The sequence below is a fragment of the Callospermophilus lateralis genome, unplaced genomic scaffold, assembly GCF_048772815.1.
Source record: "Callospermophilus lateralis isolate mCalLat2 unplaced genomic scaffold, mCalLat2.hap1 Scaffold_63, whole genome shotgun sequence".
Classification (NCBI taxonomy): domain Eukaryota; kingdom Metazoa; phylum Chordata; class Mammalia; order Rodentia; family Sciuridae; genus Callospermophilus; species Callospermophilus lateralis.
Genome location: NW_027514713.1, coordinates 1,110,811 through 1,133,545, shown reverse-complemented (window position 1 = coordinate 1,133,545; position 22,735 = coordinate 1,110,811). Strand labels below are relative to the sequence as shown.

The 22,735-nt window shown below is 37.3% G+C and overlaps 1 pseudogene; it reads right to left on the bottom strand.

The window, feature by feature from the left end:
• Window positions 1–3,560: 3,560 nt before the first annotated feature.
• Window positions 3,561–16,852, bottom strand: LOC143389523 (leucine-rich repeat-containing G-protein coupled receptor 4-like; annotated as a pseudogene).
• Between the last annotated feature and the right edge of the window lie 5,883 nt (window positions 16,853–22,735).

The window sequence follows — 22,735 nt, the reverse complement described above, 5'->3', positions numbered from 1 at the left end:
AATATCAAAAGACCCTAAACTGTTTTAGAACTTCACAAGGAAGAAAGCTTTAGGAGAAATTTTCCAACAAACATAACCTAATGCAAGCATAGTGGAAAACTCACAGGTTTTATCTATGAAAGAAAAAGAATTTTAATCAATGGTTTTTCTCTTAATAAATTTCCATAAATAAGCTGTTGAACTTTCTGATCCTAATTTACTTCTCTATAATATTAAGGAAATAATCTACATCACAGTCATATTATCTAATTAATCCTCAAAATTTTTAGTTCAGGATCTGACAGATTTAAGAGTAAATTGTATCACTTGAATGCCAAAGCTTTTGCACTGTAACTTTTCGGTATGGGAATCTAAGATGTCATATACTTCCCTTCCTCCTTTAGATGTTTTATTTTTTAAAAAAATGCTTTATAAAAAAAAGTACTTTCCTTCATACTTCAGGGTCATCATTATGACCATTACATTATATGTTAACAATACTGGAGACCCAAAGACTATGGGGCAATTCCATGCTGTGGGTACACATATTTGAATGTAGTCAAGTCTTGTGGTCTCTTATACTGCCTTTACATTATTGGGGCCAAGAAGTCATAAAGAGGGTATAAAAAGCATTAAAAGATTTTTCCCATAAGTTTTACTTACTAATGTCTTTTCTTACTACTCATTTATTTTCACTTTCATGATATATTTGAGATTTTGTTTTACTGGTTCTGTAACCTGTAAGTGAAGAATGACTTTTCCTTACAAATTCCTGTATGACATTGTTTCAAAAATCATGCCATTTTCAGTTAGTTTTAAAAATAATTATTCCTAGACATTTACAGATGAAACAATATGTCTTGGATTGCTTCAAATAGTCTAAGAGGCAGAAGGATTGAGGGGCTAGTGAATAAGGTGAAGATGAAACAGGGTTTATTGTGTGTTGTGGTTTTGGTGGTGGGTATGGTAAGGGGAGAGGGAGAGGGGTACCTAAACCATTCCTTTTATTGTGAAAATTTCAAACACATATGAATTTTAAAACAGGAAGAGGCATACACATTTACTAACACCTAGAAAATGTGTCCAAAATTAAGAGGAACTAAGTTTTGATTGGGATCTAATTTGCTGTGGTTCAGGGATTCACCTAAATTTCATTAAACCCTTTGTTTCTTATTTGTCCAAAGAGAGCTTGGAGATTGTAATACTACATTTCTAGGCAACTGACTACAATTAATATCATGTAGATATTTTTAATCATTTGCTTTTAAATAAAGATTAAATTGGTGGTATTCACTTATATTTCAAAATATGTTTTCCACAATAGAGTTAAGACTTAAGACAGGATAAAAGTTTTAAGTTTAAGTGTTCTTAAATATTGACAGATAACTATCAAACAATATTTTCTAATGTTTACTTCCAACATTTTTCTAATACTGTCTTTTCTATTTAAAACTTTTTAAATTTGTCTCCATAATAGTTAGTAAATGCATTAGCATACTTAGTTACAAATTAAGGCAAAATATATTGCTTTCTAGAAACTTTAATAATTCAAAACATAGAGTACAGTATTATATTTCATACAATATATAGCACAGTTTACCACAGATTTTATATATTTGCTTTCTATTTTTTAAATGAAAGAAAAGTTTTCAATAACTTGAATTTTGAGAAAACAAGTTTAATTAAGATTACTAACAAGTTATGATTTAATATTTATCAGATGTTTAAATATATAAACCGTGATAGCAAATTTTAAAACTTGTAAATAGGTGGCCTTACAAAATTACAACACTCTGTAAATAAATCCCTTCCACAGTTTATACAAACTACATGATTTTGATATACAAAGATTCTGTTTTTACACTGACAATGTACAACCGAGATTATTCACAATGAAAAAAAGTATATAAACCACAATTTAACATTCTGCTACTGGCAGCCACTATAGGAGGTAGCTTTAATTAAATGAACTGAACAGAGGCCATGTTTCCCAACTTGTGTTGTAAAAATAATTTACATAAGATAAAAATTCTTTATATGCACAGTATGTACAGTTTAATTATTAAACTGTAATCTAGCTTAATTTTTTAGTATATCCAGGAAAATAATATGGTAGTAGGTTTGCTATTTAGTGCATTGTTCAAAAACCATATTGAGCAAATATAACTTTAAGACTCCACAAAAAAAAAAAAAAACATGGCAGAAGACCCTAGATGAGAATCAGGTAAAAATTTTTAATTTTCAAAGACATAGGACTAAACCTTATCCTTTCTCCCCCACCTCTTAAAGATATGTCTGTCTAGTCTAACAAGAACTCAGCATATGAACTATTGAATAGGTTTTTTTGTAAGTCATGGTATGGGAAAATTTTATAGAAGCTTCCAAGTAATAACATAAGTTTAGGAGAATCCAGTTCACTAAGAAATAAATTTAAGTGCTTTGTGTCATATTTATTTTCAGCTTCCTCCAATTAAAAAAATGACCCCAGTTTACTTTCTGTATAATCCATACTTTAAATAGATGACATAAGAACAAAACTGGAAAATATCAGTAGAACCGATGATATTAAGAAGCATTCATTAATGGGAACATTACATGGAGCCATCAAATCCCTTAGGTACTATTAAAATCTCATTAGTAAGTAGTGTAGCCAAAACTACTTAAACTCACACATCAATTAGCCATTTATTTTGTACTAGTAATATAATTGCAAAACACTGAAAATCATGGTGAGCATAACAAAGCAATATAAAATGAACCCAAACAAATGTACTGATTTTTTTTTCTAACAGCTGTTAATATGGTTTTTAAAACATCTTCAGGTTTATATAGATTTATAAAGCAATTGAACAAAATTTATGATTCTCATGTAAAAGTGGAAATAGAAAACAATGATACCTATGCATACTCTCACAGTTCTATTTGGGAAACAATTCCTTTTTTGGCCCTGAGTAAGTTGTCCTGAGATTAATGATCAAATATTAGGTAAAATTAGCAAGACTTTTCTGTCAGTTATATAAAGTCACATTTTGAACTACCTTTTTTAAAAATATTAACAGCTGTCCTTTATCTTGTGCTTAATTCAGAAATAGGTATAAATTTGCTCCTTATGGATCTGAAAAACCTACAAGTTATATTACTATACCACACCCAAAATCCTTTTCAAATTCTGTTTTAAATAGACCACCATTCCTTGGACATTGCATTTTTCACCAATTAATAATTTAGGTACCTGTTCTTTGAAAAATATCAGATTTGTGAAATAAACTGCCACCTTCCCTTCTATGTGACACCAGGCAGTGATTACAGGAGTGCTTCCCAGATAAAAGAACAGAATAGGGTTCACTCTATAAGCACTGTGAATTTGGTTGATGGGGGAAACAGTTACAAACACAGTAGTTCAGTCTTTACCTCTTGGTAGATTCGGTTTTTTTTTAGTTTCATTTTTAAAAATTTTTTTTTTTTTGCCATTTCACCAAGATTTTATTAAGTTCACTTATATAAGTTTTTTTTTTGATTGGTATTTTCTTTATTTTTATTTTTTTATTGGTTGGTCAAAACATTACAAAGCTCTTGACATATCATATTTCATACATTAGATTCAAGTGGATTATGCCTCTTGGTAGATTGTAAGCATAGCACACCAAAGGGAATCCTCGTCTCTGATAGAAGCAGGCTTGTCCACACACCTGCACTTGGTCAGAACTGTCTGAGACAAAGGAGTCTTCTTCATCTGCATAGTCAGAGTGGGCTGACTGTGTGCCACAATCAGACCAATATCCCTCTGGTCTTTGGCAAGAAGTCACTGCCAATGCAGGACAGCTGTGTGATTTTATTAAGTGTTTGCATGATACTGGCTTTGTCAAAAGAAAAGATTCACAGCAGTCACATACAGTCAGGTTACCCTGCAAGTGTGAGTACATGCCACAGTCATAGTAGAAATCCTATTCCACACAACCACCTTGGCTACTGATGGAAACTGAAACTGATCCACTTTTCTTGGTAACGCATCACTTCAGTAACTTCCAGTCTTCTTTAAATTTTGGATTGAAGAAAACATACAGGACCAGATTTAGGCAAGCAGGCAGTGGTAAAAATATCAGAGTAACAGACTTCATTATTTCAGGACTGATAGAGATTGCAGTGGTCAATGGTGCAAATGAGAAAAATGCAACAGGGCAAAAAAAGATGCAGTTGGTGAAAATTAGCCAAGCAACATGCTTAATCATTCTAGATCGTGAGTTTTCTGCGAGGTCTTCTTTTTCCAAGTTGCAGTAAAGTTTAGTGTAGATGATGGCCATTAATAAAAATGGTAGTGAGTTTAACAGCACTAAAGTCACATTAAATCCTAATGATGGCATCTCTCCTGTGGGAAATGGCAAGCACAAGGGTGATGCAGAATATTCCCCTCTATGAAAAAGGGGGAAACAGCCTGATACTGCAGCATCCAGAAAAGCAAAAAGGGCCACAATCGGGAACTGCTTGAGATGATTGCTTTTCCCATTTTTCATGATATTTTTTGCAGATAAGCTTCTTTTAACAGCTGCTAACATTAATAAAAATATGGCACTTTCTGAAGAAAAAACTGTAAGGAACCCAGCTGCTTTGCAGCCACTGCCAGTCTCCCACCAAATGCCAAATTCAGCAAATCTGCCCCAGGATACGGCATCAAGAAAAGTTAAGATGCCAGAATAGATTCCCATGAATAAGTTAGACACAGAAATCAAGTCTATGAACAACTTGGAGGAAGGCAGTGATGTACAAGATGTGAAGGTTGTTCAAAAGACTAGCAGGTTGAAAAACAATGCAACTAAGAAAATGAACCACATGGTGGGATGTATCATCCAGCCTCCCAGTAAATATTCACAGGGCTTAAAAGCACCTAACATGAAAAAGAAACAGAAACATGAAAGACAATTTAGAAAATACCATATTTCATTTAATATTCTTGATAGAATGACTAATGATGGTTGAATCTAGAATAAATCAGCTACCTATTTAAATTGAACCAAACTGGAAAAAAAAATATTGCTTTTAAGATATTTCAGTCACAGACTAGGCTACTTTAAAAATTAAGCAGCTTAATATCTTGGGGTAGCTGACACACACTTATAATCCCAGGGACTGAAGAGGTTTAAGCAGTAGGGGATGGCAAGTTCAAGGCCAGCCTCATCAAATAAGCAAGATCCTGTCTCAAACTAAAAACATAAAAAGGGCTCCAGGGAGGGTACATAGTAGTAAAGCTCCCCAGGGTTCAATCACTAGTACTGAAACAAAACATAACCATGATTAATTTCTTTTATTATTTGGTAAGGCCATATAGAGATATTTCCAAGAAATTTTCTACTTTTTCTTTTTCTTTATTCTTTTTTTAAATATTTTTTTTAGTTGTAGATGGGCACAATATCTTTATTTTTTATGTGGTGCTGAGGATTGAACCCAGTGCCTCACACATGCCAGGCAAGCACTCTGCCACTGAGCTATAACCGCAGCCCTCTACTTTTTCTTATACTAAATATACAAAGCACAGTATCTAGCAAATAAAGGTACTTAAAATATTGAGGGTCTGGAATCAGATGGTTCATAACTTGCTGCTCTTACCTTAAAAAGGCCACTTAAGCCTAATAAGTTGCATTTTCTGATATGTGGATAATAATGCCTACTTAATACAGTTGACTGCTTAAGTAAATTTGCATACATAAATACTTAAGCAGGCTGCTGGGCACAACTAGAACTTTAGTAAATATTAGCTTTTTTTTTCTTCCTTCCTTATCCCTATGTATTTTATTTTTTTAAAATATTTGTATTAGTTGTTGATGAACATTTATTTGGTTGTTTGTCTGTTTTTATGTGGTGCTGAGAATCAAACCCAGTGCCTCCAACATGGCAAAAGCTTTACCATTTACCACTGAGCCATAACCCCAGCTCTATATATATTTTATAACTGTATGTGTATGTATATACACAGATTTCTAACATTTTAAACCCAGTTTCTTATGGCATTTAACAGCAACCTACTGAAGTTGGTTATGGTAGATAATCAATGTTAAATATTCATACAAAGCTTGGCACAAAACAAAACCCCTATATAATAGTAAATAATCGCAAGAATGCACTTAGTAGCTGAATTGCTGGTTCTAATAACTGATTTTGACATGCTAGTAATGTCACAAATGAAAAATACTTCATTTATAATTAAGGAGTGAAAATGTTTGACTATAAAGAACAAGAAAACTATGTATTATTATTATTATTATGTATTATGATTGCCTAAAAGATGTTTTAACTTTCTGAATTGTCATGAAATTTGACATATACAATAGAACTACAGTTCTGCATCATTTATCTGATTTTCAATGAACACAAAATTTTTAGTCAAATTTCTTTTCACTCTGAACCATTAGGAAGTGCTAGAATAGAAGTTCTTTCTCACATTTTATTTGTGGGGAGGGTAGTATAGGGACTCAACCCAGGGGTGTTCTACCACTAAAGTATATACCCAGCCTTTTTCACTTTTTATTTGGAGACAGGATCTCTCTAAATTGGCGAGGGTCTCATTAAGTTGTTGACACTGGCCCTGCACTTGCAGTCCTCCTGCCTCAGCCTCCAGAATGAACCCAATTATAGGTGTGTCCAGTACTACAAAGAATGTTGTTTCCTGCCAGGCAAAATGGCACACACTTATAATCCCAGAGGCTCTGGAGGCTGAGGCAGGAGGATCATGGATTTAAAGCCAGCCTCAGCAACTTAGCAAGGCCTTAAGCAACTCAGTGGGACCCTGCCTCTATAAATAATATATAAAAAAGGGCTGAGACTGTGGCTCAATGGTTAAGCACCCCTGGATTCAATCCCCAGTACCACCGTCCCCTTCAAAATGTATGTTGTTTCCTTCTCACTGATCATCAGTTCTGTGTACAATCTCCAACACTTGAATCATTCATGGGCAAAAGAGTAAACTGCACTCCTAACTGTCAAAAATTAATATCTTCACAATAAAATAAATTACATAAATGATTCATGCTAGTTGCACTTACTCATCTGTTAAAATTAAGTTTGTTCTCCTTCTCCACACAAGGAAATGGGTTAAATATTCAAAGCATACATACATAGACCCTTAAGAAGCTCACAATTCAGCATCAGTTATTAGTGAATTCACAGCACTGATGATTCTAAGTTATAAAATTAATGGCCAACCCAGGCATGGTGTCACACACCTGTAATCCGAGTGGCTCAGGAAGCTGACACCAGAGGATTGTGAGTTCAAAGCCAGCCTCAGCAACACTGAGTTGCTAAGCAACTCAGTGAGACCCTGTCTCTAAATAAAATATTAAATAGGGCTAGGGATGTGGCTCAGTGGCTGAGTGCCCCTGAGTTGAATCCCTGTTACCCCGTCACCCTCCCTACCCCCAAAATTAATGGCCAGTTCATCCTGTGACATCATACTAATAGGAATCTATTTGGTAGCACCTGATTTAACAAAAAATTTTTAAAACCTTGCCTTTATAGTAAAAGTATAAATCCAAGTTCTCTGGTAGGCAAGGCAGAATATGACATTACAATCAAGTAAATATTGGCATCATTTAATAACTTTCCTAAAACTACAACTTCAATGAATTAAATAAAAAAAGAATAGACAAGATTGCATTTTAAAAAATTATAGGTGTGTGCTTATAATCCCAGTGGCACAGGATGCTAAGGCAGGAGGATCACAAGTTCAAAACTAGCTTCAGCAACTTAGTGAGGCCCAAAGCAACTTAATGAGACCCTGCCTTAAAATGAAAAAGTAAAACAGGTTGATGATGTGGCTCAGTGGTTAAGCAACCCTGGATTCAATCAATACCCAAAAATAAAATGAAATAAAATAATAATAATAATAATAATAATAATAATAATAATAAGAAGAAGAAGAAGAAGAAGAAGAAGACTGGTTACAAAGCTCAGTAATAAAGCATAAGCTTTGCATTTTGGAGGCCCTGGGTTCAATCCCTGGCATTACAATAAATAAAGAATAATATAAAAACAAAAAAAAAATTATGGACCAGTGACTTACATCAGAACTAGTTCTAGACCTAAAGGACCATCAAGAAATTTTCTCTCCAACTTGATGTACATGACCCTCCCCTGCAAGAGCTTGTTAATATGCAGATTCTGATTCAGTGGTATGAGCCTGAGATTCTGCAAGAGATGCTGGTACACTGGCCACACTATGAATCAGAAGGCCTTACAGGATCATCTAGTCCCACCTTTATAAAATAGAAATAACATCCATCTCCAGGAAGATTAAATATATTTGCCCAATGTTTACTTAAAGTAAAATATTACAGCCAAATGGGTTGATCATTACTTGTTGGGGGTGTACAATGGATAATTATTTGACTATGCTCTTCATTTTCAGCAGTGCTGGTGACATTTGCTGCATCAGTGGTACATGAATATACAACAAAGTATGTTGAATTAAAAGTGGGCAGTTCAAAAGAACCAAATGTTCCCGCAATTTTCTCTCCCCTGCATGATTTTAAAGTTCAGTGTATACAAATGTGGCTTGATAACACATTAAATATGCCAGTAACACAGGAAAGGCCATTTTTCTCACAGACTTCATATTGATCCTTCCCAAACTGATTACAACACATACATTTTGATTAATGCCTTAGGGAGTGTTCTGTTTCTAAAGGTTCTTGTACTTGCCTTTCTCCTTTGTCACACTATGGTATCTTGAAGGATGTTATCTTCTATATTTAAATTTGCATAAGAGTCACAGCCCCAAAATGCACAGCACTGATAAGAAAATGGTACTGATAAAGACCTTGGGGAAAAATTGTAGAATACACTCTGAGTAGCAACTTCATAGACATAATTTTGTTCTGTAAAAAGCATTTTAATCTTTGAAAACCCCAACCTACTATGGGTCAGAAAAGTCTAAGTATCATATAATTTAGTCTTGACAATTTATCCTCTAGGAACCTTATCTATGTTAAACACTCTGGTAAAGCTCATAAAAAATGATCATAAAGATACACCACAAAGTTTCTCCCTTTCAATGAGGTGTCTCTTAAGAAAGGTGGATGCAGATCAAGTATATATAAAGTTTCATAATAATACTGCAATTTAAAGTACAACTGTTGCCAGGTGCAATGACACAGGCCTATAATCCAAACTGTCATATCTAAAACAGTTTTTTTGGTCAATGATTTCTCCAGCCCTAACAATGATTCTATGGGGTGCCTCACATCCTCTCATGAAATACCCTTTCTACTTAAAGCAGGTAGTATTTCTACCCCAAAACACTGGCCTCTCATAAGCCAAAGCCCATTAGAGCCCAGGATATTTTGGGGAAACTTGCTAGAGACAGTGGTACAAGAAATTTATCTGCTTTAAGAGAGAGCCCCGGGCAGATGAGGTGGCACATGCCTGTATTCCCAGCTACTTGGAAGGCAAGGCTAGGAGGATGGTAAGTTTAAAGTTAGCCTATACAGCTTAGTGAGACCATATCTCAATATAAATCCTTTTCAAAAGGGCTGGAGATGTAGCTTAGTGGTAGATTGCACATGCAAGATCCTTGTTCAATCCCCATACTGTGTATATATATATATATATATATATATATATATATATATATATATATATATATATAGAGAGAGAGAGAGAGAGAGAGAGAGAGAATCTGTAGGAAGCCTGTACATCCCCTTTCCTTATCTAATTCATGTGGTTAAAACAACTCCAGTTGGCTTCTCTGATTCTTCAGCCCAAACATTCACACTGGGTCAAGCAGGGAGGCAGCAATTTATGGGGGATAAACATGCATCCTCCCTGCCATCTGGAGCCACCCCAATTCCTGTGAAACCTCCTAAAGTAGCCCTCTCCCCATCAGTCCTACTCAGGTAAGTGCTGTCTGGTTCTAAGCACTGGATTTGAGAAAGAACCTCCTTCATTAGCCTCTCACATCCTTTGATTATCTCTTTGATGGGTATAAATGGTCTTTAACTTGTCCAGCTCACACATCTGGTAAGTGGCAGAGATGAAGGTTTGGACATTCAGGCTTTTAACCACCAAGTTTAATGCCATATACCATCAAGCCTCATTAAACTAAAAAAAAAAGCAAAACAAAAAATTAGGGCCCTGTGCCAAACCAAAAAAAAAAAAAAAATTGAAATCCCACTCCATATTTTATACTTGGCCTTGAACACACCTTGTAAGTATTGCTGAGAAATAAAGTTGATGGTGCCAATTTTGTAGAGTCTGGTAGTCATTTGCACTGCTCACCAATGACTTCTGGCTCTTCACCTTCTGGGAACCTCCAGTATTGCACTTCCAGGTCACGTGACTAGTCCTGACCAAAGAGTGTGCATGGAAGGAGTTTGTGCCATTCCTGGGTGGAGCATTTAATGCTAGTGAGAGATGAGCCTGAGATATGTCTCTCTGATAGGACAAACAATAATGCCCGTTAATATGTTTTCTCCATTGAGCAGAGCCCTCAATCAAACTATCATGGTTGCATAATGTGAGCAAAACACAGATCTTTTTGATTTTAAGCCATTGAAATTTGGGGGTTAATATCTATCATACCCTGCTGTAGTCTATCCTGACTGATTTAGCTAGCCACCTATATCCATAGTTCAGCCAGTTGAGGATCAAAAACTTTCTTTAAAAAATTGCTTTGAGGGCTGGGGCTATAGCTCAGTGGCAGAGTGCTTGCCTAGCATGTGTGAGGCACAGGGTTTGATCCTTACACTGCATAAAAATAAAAAAAAATAAAGGCATGCTGTTTATCGACAACTACAAAAATAAAAGTAAAAATATTTTTTTAAAAAAACTGCATTTATGGGGTAGGGTGTGGCTCAGTGGTAGAGCACTTGCCTAGCATATGTGAGGCACTGGGTTTGATCCTCAGTCTCACATTTAAAAAAATAGATAAAACAAATAAAATAAAGGTATTGTGTCCATATGCAACTAAAAATATTTTAAAAATTGCATTTTTACTGAACATGTATAGACATTTCTTCTTGTCATTATTTCCTAAACAATACATTATAACAAGTATTTTCATAGAATTTACATTGTACTGTTTTTATAAGTAATTTAGAGGTAATTCAAAATGTACCAAAAATAAGTATAGGTTATACAAATATTATACCACTTTGTATAAATTGTTGAACATTCATGGATTTTGGAGTCAAGGAGAAGTTCTGAAACCAGACTCTCAAAAATACTGAGGGACAACTGTACATACAGTATGATTGTTTACTCATTGATTCAAACATTTTTCTGTCCAAGAGTGAAAGCTCAAGCCAAAGTCCTGAAGGTCCTAGTTTAACACATCTGGGATATGGAACAGACCTGTGCAGCTTTCTGGTACACCCAAGTGATTCTAATGGTCTAGTAAGGCTGAGATTCCTGCATGGCTACATCTTGTGATGATAGATTAAAATATGGTGTCTACACTTGAGGGCTACCTAAACTGAGAGGACAAGCCCAGAGCCAGAAAAATCACACTACTAACAGGGTAAATGACCTGAAATATTCAAAAGTAAGTAAGAATATATAAGCAATTGATGAACAATAAAGCTTTACATGTAATAGAAAGTAGATATGCTTCTTGGAAAATCCATTCATCCCATGTAGTAGAAAGTAGAAATGCTTCATGACAAATCCATTAATCACATGTAGTAGAAAGTAGAAATGCTTCTTGACAAATCCATTCATCAACTCTGTGACTCCAGACCAGGTACCCAAGCTGTCAGTTTAACATGTAGACTATTATCTGTCACTATGCTTCCAGTTATGTAAAACAAAGCTTAAAAAACCTCTAAAGATGTGGCCCAGGGTCAAAATAGTTCGTACATGGCTGAATTGGACTCCAGATCCAGGCTTTTATCTATCTAGATCCTAAGGCCTTGACTGATTCAATTAAGGCCCCTGCTTCTCTTCCAGTTTTCTCTCTTTTCTCCTTTTATCTTGAACCATGTATTCTGGCTGCATTAAACTGCCTGTCACTGTAGGCCCACGCCATGCTACTTACTGCACACTACAGAGCTTTGGCTCCTGCTGTTGTGTCTGTCTGGCATGCCTTACTTCAATTCTCATCACCTTGTTTCTGAACCCCAGCCAGGTCATTGAATACGTGATTGGGTGACCTAATCCCTGGTGCTATGACTGCCCCCATCAGCACATTCCTTTACTGGCTCACTGAGCACCTCTATCATTAGATTGCAGTCGGGTCTCAGTTTCTTTTCTCTGAGTCATGTAACTAGCACTGGGTACACTGTGCTAAAGCACCATCCATAGCCCCATGCATGCTTATTACCTCGGCTAAATCAAATCCCTGCAACCCACAAGACAGATCCTTCCAACAAGACCACACAGTAAAATATTTACGAAAGGCCTTTGTTTTCTTGTAGTTTTGTGATCACTGTACAATACTCCACCTTTGTGAATCTCAGTTGTCAGATGTAAAATGGACTAATGGGAGTACCTGCCTCACAGTTGTGAGAATTTATTAAGATGAAAACTTAAGTGCCTTGCCTGTTCATAAGGAAGATATGAACTAAACCTCAACCACCTTGGTTGTTATGAGTATCTTCTTATTAAACCACTGCTATTATCCCTACTCAGCATGCCCCCAAAGACATCATCATTAATATTATCACTCATACATCCCACCAAGTCTAAGTGACTGTGCTAAACATTCCTTCCTAGAATGTATAGTATTCTCAGAATCCTCAAAATGAGTTCTTCACATTCTTGTGATGGTTCAGTGTCCCAATCATGAATTATCTCCCTTCCTCCAGGAAGCTGCCCAGTGCATTCTCAGGAAGTCTGTGACTGCTAAACAGTTCCATTCAGGCTTTTTGAATATGGCTAAGAAAACATAGGTTCTCCTTAGGCTCCCACTTTCACTGACATTCTCCCCACTATGGGTGTTTCCAATTCATTTATGGTCAGCCCAGGCCACTGTGTAGATGACCCCCCACCTCTCTCTGCAAGAGGGTCAGGGTGGCAGTCAAACAGTTATGTGGACTTCTGGAATCATTGATAACTCTAAAAGGAATAATACCTGCAACAAGCTTATTTTCTTTCGTACTAGAAGGAACTCAAAGAATGGGGATTTCAGTTGGGAATAATAATACTCCATAGGCCCTCAGAGTGATCTAATCTTGTTTCCCTTCCTTCATCATTTTTCACATAGCTGAAGCACAGTAGGAAAAATTTGTAGGAAGAAAAGGAAGCAGCACTTATGTTGGGATTCTTGGAATGAGAAGAGACCAGAAATCAATGAAGAGATAAAGAGTATCCCAAGAGGCAGGTTGCCTCCAGGGAGGGCAGTGGCCAAAGTGAGAGGACCTCAGATTGGAAATTTTCCCCAGATGACTGGAGCAAGAAATAACTTTTTTTTACAGAACCATGTTGACAAACAACTGCTTAAATAAATTTTCAATCCCATATCATCTGTCTCATTTAGCTGGAACAATAAGCTTACATTCCACAGCCTGGGCTGACCCTTCTGCACCCCACTGCCAATAAAGCATAAAAAGTGTGATTAGTTCTTTTTGCATGAAGAAGGACCATTAAATCAGTTGGCTTCTATTTTATGTAGCTTCTTACAACATTATCTAGCAACCAATCTTGTGTTCTTGTGTCAGGCACACTCAAGGAACATTTTTCTCAATTTAGCAATATGTAAGCAACAGCCTTTTAATTTAAAAAAAGAAAAGGAAAAATGAATTCCACAGTCACAAGTAAGGAAAGAGGACATTTGGTGGGTGCAGTAGTGCAGACCTGTGATTCCAACTACTCAGGAAGCTGAGGCAGCAGGATGGAAAGTCTGAGGCCAGTTTCAGCAACTTACTGAGACTCTGATGCAAAATAAAATAAAAAGGGTTGGGGTTGTAGCCCAGTGGTAGAGTACCCCTGAGTTCAATCCCCAGTACAAAAAAATAAAAAGGAAAAGAAAAAAGATGGTGTTAGGATGAACACTGTGGTGTTGAATTGAAATTAGTAGTAAAAACATGAACTAAAGATTTTTGAAGAAAGGAAAAAGAAAACAAACAAAAAGAGATGTATGTGTATGCATGCATTTATGGATTTGACATAGTTCCAAATTCTGAACACTAAGAGAACTTAAAACTTTTTTTCCATAGCAATGAGCAGGACCGATCTCCACCCAGATCTGGCTTCTAAATACCATTCTCCAATAATAGAGACCAGGTCTCTTTATGAAATGGTTGATCCCAGAACTGGAGCAGGGAAAATATAAAATAATCCTGGAACTCCTTGTGGTGGCAGAAAATAGACATGCTCAATAAGGAATAGGGGATTGATTTTTTTTTTTAAATTGGTACATTGCAATTACATTTATCAGGAGGATTTATTGTGACATATTTGTAATGCATGCAGCATAACTTGGTCAATATGATAGGGACTTATTGAAAGGATACAGGAAACAATCTGAAAGAGTTCCCAACAGCCAAGTTAGAAGAGTTTGGGCAAATAAATAATGATAATATTTGATTATAAATCATAGAATTAAATATATAACCATATATATATTTTCTATTTTTTCTATATGAATAGAAAAAATAGAAAATAAAAGAATAGAGAAAGAGCAAGTTGTTTCCTTAAAGAGAATTACAGTTTATAAATAAAAAAGAATGAGGGAAATAAAAACAAAATAACATTTAGGAGACCATAATAATAATTGTTATGGGTAAGATCTGTGAATGGATGCCAAAATTTAAGTGAGCAAAAGCAAAGTTGTTGTTTTTTTTTCCTCTACTACTGGGAATTTAACCCAGGGCCTCACCCATGACAGGCCAGTTTTCTACCACTGAGCCACATCCCCTAAGTGAGTAAAAATTGAGAGAAAAATAAGATATTCTCAAGGTATCTCCCAAAATATATTTATTAATGACAAAGAGAGAAATAGTAAGTTCATAGTAAGAAATCCAAAAAGCATAACATTAATTAAATAATTGAAATTAATATCAGTCCTAACCAGTCATGCTGATGTGTCCCCATTCCCACCAAATAATTCCATAAGGACCTTTCACCTCTATGACATTTCACTATAAAACCCATAACTCTGCCCAGTCATAAGTAAACACCAAACCCAAGAGGAGAGACCCTGTACAAAACATATGACCAGCATCTTTCTAAAGGGTCACAGTCATAAAAGACTAGGAGAGACCGAGGCATTGCCACAAATTTGAAGAGAGTAAGGAGTCATTATGACTAAGTGCAACACAAGATCCCAGACAGAAACAGGATCTTAAAGGAAAATTGGTGAAATTCAAATAAAGTCTATAGGTTAGTTGATAGTTTTGTACCCAGTTTGATGTCTTTGTTTTGATCATTATACTATAGTTCTTTAATTATGTATTTGTATCTGGGATAGAAACCAGGGGTGCTTGGACACTGAGAGACATCCCAAGCCTTTTTTAGTTATTTATTTTTTTATTTTGAGACAGGATCTTGCTAAGTTGCTTAGGGCCTTGCTTACTTGCTGAGGCTGGCCTCAAGCTTTCAATTCTCCTGCCTCAGCTTCCTGAGTTGCTGGGATTACAGATATGAACCATTGTGCCCAGCCTATTTAATCTTTTTAAGGGTCAATATTAGAGGAAACTGGGTGAAGGGACTGTGGGAAAATTCTGTGGATTTGTAGAGGGGAGAAGGAAACTTCCAATAGCACCAAGACAAAACCCTTGATTAATAATGATAGTGACCAAGTGGTGAGCTCCATGCCATCATTTTAGGTTAGGTTTGTGTGAGGGCATGTGATATACTTCACATCAGTGGGCAAATAAATCTCTGCTGCTTTTTTTTCCTTGCAAAACCTGATGTGAGTGCAGGAGACCAAATTATAGTGTGTTTCTCAGCAGAACTAGATCATTAGAAGAGAGAGGTGCAAAGAGAAGTCCAGAGCAGACTTTGAAATTAGGGAGTTGAAAAGATATAAATTGTTCTGATAAGGAAAAAGGTGGAGGAGAATATTGATGAGGGGCAGGGAATATAAAAGGTGAAAAGGGACAAGATGTTCAGGGAGAATTGAAAGAAGATTCCTAACATTCATGTATGAGTTGTTTGCATTAAAATCTCCTTTCATATCCCCAGACCTTTGTAAATTCTGCTGCACATACAAGTCTGGTGTGTGTGTCCATGGATCTCTGAGTATCTATCAATTTTTATGTGTGTGTTTATGTATAAGTATGTAAGAGTCTATAAGTATGTATGTCTATATTTCTATGTGTCTGTGTGTCTGTGAGGCAGTCCAAGTCTGTGTGTGTGCATTTGTGTGTCTTTATTTATATCTGTTTGGGTCCATCCATAAGAGTGTATCTGTGTGTGTATATGTTTGTCTGAGCCTGTATGTCTTCTGTGTGTGTGTGTGTGTGTGTGTGTGTGTGTTGGAAATTCCAGCAAAGGACTGATTTCTTGTGACACTGAATTAATATAAAAAGATACAGGACTCAAAGGACCAACAAGATATCAGACAAGACAGGACCAAATTGAGCCCTAGGTGTCATAAGAATGTAAGATCCTAGAAATTTGATGATGCCATCTTTGCACAGGCATTGGAATTTTCCCAGGAAATTGGAATGCTGGTGGGAGTAAAGTTTCAAGTCAGTAGTAGCTAAAGACTTCAGAGGGCAGGATGATCCTATCCCCAAGATACTGCCTTCCTCCAGGTCTCCCAGGTCTCTGGGCTTCAGCCTCTTCACTTTTCCAATGGGAACAACGGTCACCTCCCAGTGTTAACAGGATGGATGAGGGGCAGAGCCATGAAGTAGATTTGCAAAGGTCACAGGCTAGACAGGTACCCTCCATGATCATCTTCCCTTCCATCCTGCTGGCTTCCCATGGACACTGTCACAGTCATGCCAGTAGCCAGCTGGGACCAGGATGGGGATTTAGTGACTAGAAAGAGATTGACAAGTGTCATTTTAATGCTCAAGTTGTGTTATGTTACCAGAAAGTTTTTATGGATACTTAGTTGATTTATTGAATGAATGAATGAATGTTTAACTCAGGGACCATGAGAGTCATAAACATCAATGATGTCAAGAAAGGCTCTGATGTCAAGAAAGGCTTTTGGTGGGATTGCCTAAGTAGAAAAGGCAGTCGTTTTTTAGACTTAGTTTGAATATCACCTTCTGAGAGAGTACTCCCCTGATACCCTCATCAGGTTTAAGTGTCCACTCTGTGTTCTTCTCTACCCACCCCCCATATACTAGATGGTTCATTGTGGTTTTCATTTGACCTTGAGTTCTTAGAGACAAGGTTACATCTTATTTAATCTTCCTGCATTCCTAGCAGGTCTGGACCAAGGAAACAACAAAAAAACATTAATTAAGTGTTTTCCAGGTACCAAGCATTGTGTTAAGTGCCTTAGATACCAATATGCTTGACTACATGAATATCAGGTACCAGGGGGACATTACCATGCCATTGTGCAGGTAAGAACACTGAAGCTCAGAGGAGGTAAGAAGCCTGATGCTTCTCCCTGCTTTCTGCATCTTTCTCTACCAGACAGCCTGGCCTAATTCTTGAGGTTTGGGAACAGTATGAAACTCCCAGTGTTCAAAAGGATTGGTTATAGGTGTCCAACCAGACTGGTGTTTGGTAAAGTGATGAGGCAGTCTGCCTATATTGCTGGATGGGTGAATAGGAAGGGAGAACAATGAAGAGACAATACATGTTAGCAGCTGGCACCCATGCCATATGCCAGACATAATGCATTCTCCATCACAAACCACAGCATGGAGACCACCCCAGGAGAAGTGCCTCATGGATGGCCTCTGAATGGGGAGTTTTTACCTTGGGCACTACAGGAACCATCTGCTAGTTGATTCAGAACAAATTGGTACATGGATGCACTGTTAGGTACATAATATTTCTGGCAGGAAGACCAGGAAAAACAAAACCAAGACAATGTCTCGAAACAACAACACACATGGAAATTTGCAGAGGTGAGCTGACATGGAATAGAGACAGTAACACAACAATATTGACATCCACAACCAAGAGAAAAGAAAAATTCAAAACACCGTTTGCACATCCAGTTTCAAAAATAAAACAAAATAGGGCCACGATCTTCCAGATATTGAACCTAGAGAAGCTAAATCACTTAGCTACATCACAAGGCCTTTTTCTTTACTTTTTTTTTAGAGAGAGAGAGATAATTTTAATATTTATTTTTTAGTTTTTGGTGCACACAACATCTTTGTTTGTATGTGGTGCTGAGGATCAAACCCAGGCAGCACACATGCCAGGAGAGTGCGCTACCACTTGAGCCACATCCCCAGCCCACACAAGGCCTTTTTCATTTTTTTTTATTTGGAGACAGGATATCGCTAATTCTTTAGGATCCTGCTAAGTTTATGAGGCTTGCTTTGAACTTTTCATCCTCCTGTCTCTGCCTCCCAAGCTGCCGGAATTATAGGCACATACCGTGGTATTTGAGTAGAAAATGATTTCTTTTCTAAATGATATTTCTTGAAACATTAATTGTAATAAAAAGTTAAAAATATAAACAAATAACAATCCCAAATTCTGTTTGTTAAGTAAATAGATTCCTAGAAGTTGGGGCTCCATAGAGCCATTAAAATTGTGATGGAGAAAAATATGCACTTGGTATTTAGAAATAATCGCATTTCGGGGGAACCCAACATGGCGGCGGGCGGGGAGGTAGCGCTCTCAGTACCTCCTAAATAACAGGGTCAGAGAGTCGCATTAATACGTTCAGATTCTACCTGCTGAGAAACTTCTAGCAAAATTCTGCTGAAGTGAGACCTGCTGGTCAATTTGTAGGATTATTGGAGATGACAGTTTGCCCAAGATGAGTGAATCTCTGCCACACAGTGTGGAGGTCCAGACCCGCCACCTGCCACTGCTGCGCAGTGACCAGCCTCCAGGCGGCTCAACAGGCGTGGCCCAGGGACCCTATGAAGAGGTCTCTAACCAAGCCTTCATGAAATAGCGATCCTGGAACCAATACCAACCGAGCCTGGGTCAGACCAGAGACAGGCCAGACCCACTTCTCCCTTTGGACACTCCGGCAAGGAGCCTGGGGCCCACCATAGGAGAGAGGTGATGTCAAAAGAATTTTCAGCCAATGGGATTCCTTCCCAGTGGAATTCTCTTTAGTAGGTGTGTGTCTCCCACCCCCACCAGATACATACAGCCAGTAAAACTCGACCCAGAGCTCCATGGGCATGACTGTGGAGGCCTAGGGAAACAGAGGAGACTCTTGACCCCCAACTCCCACTACTGCCAACAGCGTGGGCATGACTGTAGGGGCCCAGGGATGCAGAGGAGACACCTGATCCCCAACTCCTCCTACCACCAGCAGTGTGGGCATGACTGTAGGGGCGGAGGGAAGCAGAGGAGACTCCCAGACCCCCAACTACCCTACCGCCAGTGGTGTGGACATGTCTGTAGGGGTTGAGGGAAGCAGAGGGGATTCTCGATCCCCAACTCCCCTTACCACCAGCAGCGACACCCAAGGTCTTAGCCGCCATTTCCCGGGTGCATGCCCACCAAAGGGGTCCGGAAAAATTAAACTGTCGGTTCCCAGATCACGGCTCCACAGCACTGGGGCTTGGATGAATGACAGAGAGAGTGCTCAGTCATTCAGGAAATAGGGCATGCAGTGGGCCTGCAATTGTAACCAGATCCTTGGAGAGCACCTCCGGTGAGCGGGGCAAGGCTGGCTGGCAGGATGAAGTGGGGGAGGGGCCGGTGAAGAGAAACAGCTTTGTACTAAGAGGATTGAGAGACTCCCAGTTGCCACCTTACAGGGATTGCTGCTGGCACAAAGGGCTAAAGCTCGGCTCAGAGGGCAGAGCTCCGCCTACTGGAAGAGAAGAAAACGGATCTCTAAGACTTCATTTTTTTTAATTTCTATTTTATTAGTTTTTTCCTCCCCTTTTCCTTCCTTCTTTCTTTCCCTTTTCAAGTTTTATTGTTCTTTCCATTCTCCTCTATTCTATCTATCTCTCTCTCATTCTTTTTTTAAGAGCACCTTCCTTCCCCTTCTTCCCAACTTTCATCCTAATTACGTGTAACTGTCTAAATGAAAATAGGTGATTGTTTTGAGGCTGTCTATAGGGCTCCTAAATACCTAGCTATTACCAAACACCCTGATCCAATCGCCTGTTAACATCCCCCTTCAGTAGAGCAATCTTCCAAAGTAGCCAAGACATACTAACCTTCACACCATCATAGCTCCAAACATAAACATAAAGTCCTAAGACCAAAAAACAAATCACTATATGCATACAGAATCCGTAAGCCATTTGTGAATTGAATGAATCAGCTGTAAAGCACAATAAAGCCCAACATTTATAGGCATAGTCTCCCACCACAAAGGAGAGACCATAGAGATATACAATACCAAAACAAATTTATAGGAGAAAACAGAAAACGCACCAGTTAAACAGAGTTGGGAAGTAACGTGAACACCATGAATAAACAAGGGAAAATAGGATTCCAAACAATGCAGGACAACTTAAATTTACAGGAGAACCTAGAGGCATCAGAAAAATGGACAGAGAAAGAACTCAAGGCATACCTGACTCAGATGGAATGGAATCTTAGAGAAGTCATTAGACAGCAAGTCGAAACAATGAAAGAATACTTTGAAAACGAATTGCAGAAGCAAATTCAAATTGCAAAGGATGAACTCTACCAGAAGACAGATTATAAAAAAATCAAACAGTAATCCTCAAAATGCAGGAAACCATATACCAAATTAAAAACTCAAACGAGAATATTACAAATAGACTAGATCAAATAGAAGTCAGAACATCAGATAATGTAGACAAAGTTTATCAACGCGAAAAGAATATAGTCAATGCAGAAAGGATGTTAAGAAATCATGAGCAATCCATACAAGAGATATGGGATGTCATAAAAAAACCAAACTTGAGAGTCATTGGAATAGAAGAAGGAATAGAGGTTCAAACCAAAGGAATGAACAATCTGTTGAATGAAATAATATTAGAAAACTTCCCAGATATGAAAGATGGAATGGATTGCCAATCCCTGGATGCCTACAGGACCCCAAACATACAAAACCGTAATAGACCAACTCCAAGACACATAATTATGAAGATAACCAACATACAGAACAAGGAGAGAATATTAAAAGCTATGAGAGAAAGGAGGCAAATTACATTCACGGGAAAACCAATTAGGTTAACTGCTGAATTTCATCACAGATGTTGAAAGTGAGAAGATTCTGGAACAACGTATTTCAAAGGCTGAAAAATAATGGATTGCAAAATGAGTACTGTATCCAGCAAAATTAAGCTTCAGATTTGACAATGATATTAAAATATTTCATGATAAACAAAAGTTAAAAGAATTCACAGCCAGAAAACCAGCACTGCAAGGCATTTTGAGCAAAACACTACAAGAAGAGGAATTGAAAATCAGCACTGAAAACTAACAGTGGGAGGTAACTCAATAAAGGGGGGGAAAATAACCAAAGAGGAAAAACTAGCCAAATTAAAACAAATAAATAAATAAGCATGACTGGATATACAAACCATATATCAATAGTAACCCTAAAAGTTAATGGCTTAAATTCACCAATCAAGAGACATAGGCTAGTAACCTGGATTAAAAAAACAGATCCAATAATATGCTGCCTTCAGGAGACTCATATGATAGGAAAAGACATATACAGGCTGAAGGTGAAAGGTTGGGAAAAATCATACCACTCACATGGTCCTCGGAAGTAAGCAGGTGTGGCCATAGTCATATCAAATAAAATCAACTTCAAACCTAAGTTAATCAAAAGGGATAAAGAAGAACACTATATACTGTTAAAAGGAACCATTCAACAACAAGACACAACAATTATTAATATGTGGGCACCAAACAATGGTGCTCAAACTTCATAAAACAAACTCTCCTCAAATTCAAGAGTCAAATAGACCACAATACAATAATTATGGGTGACTTCAACACACCGCTCTCTCCATTGAACAGATCCTCCAGACAAAAGCTGAATAAAGAAACTATAGAACTCAATATCACAATCAATCACCTAGACTTAACCGACATATATAGAATATATCAACCATCATCAAGTGGATACACGTTCTTCTCAGCAGCACATGGATCCTTCTCAAAGATAGACCATATATTATGCCATAGGGCAATTCTTAGTAAATATAAAGGTGTGGAGATTATACCATGCATCTAATCTGATCATAATGGAATGAAACTGGAAATCAATGATAAAAGAAGGAAGGAAAAATCCTGCATCACCTGGAAAATGAACAATATGTTACTAAATGATCAATGGGTTACAGAAGACATAAAGGAGGAAATCAAAAAATTCCTAGAGATAAATGACAATACAGACACAACATATCGAAATCTATGGGACACAACAAAAGCAGTTCTAAGAGGGAAATTCATTGCCTGGAGTTCATTCCTCAAAAAAAGAAAAAACCAACAAATAAATGAGCTCACTCTTCATCTCAAAACCCTAGAAAAGGAAGAGCAAAAGAACAGCAAATGTAGTAGAAGGCAAGAAATATTTAAAATCAGAGTGGAAATCAATGAAATTGAAACAAAAAAAACATTGAAAAAATTGATAAAACTAAAAGTTGGTTATTCAAAAAAAAAATAAATAAATAAGATTGACAGACACTTAGCCATGCTAATGAAGAGAAGAAGGGAGAGAACTCAAATTACTAACATATGGGATAAAAAGGTAATATCACAACAGACACTACAGAAATACAGA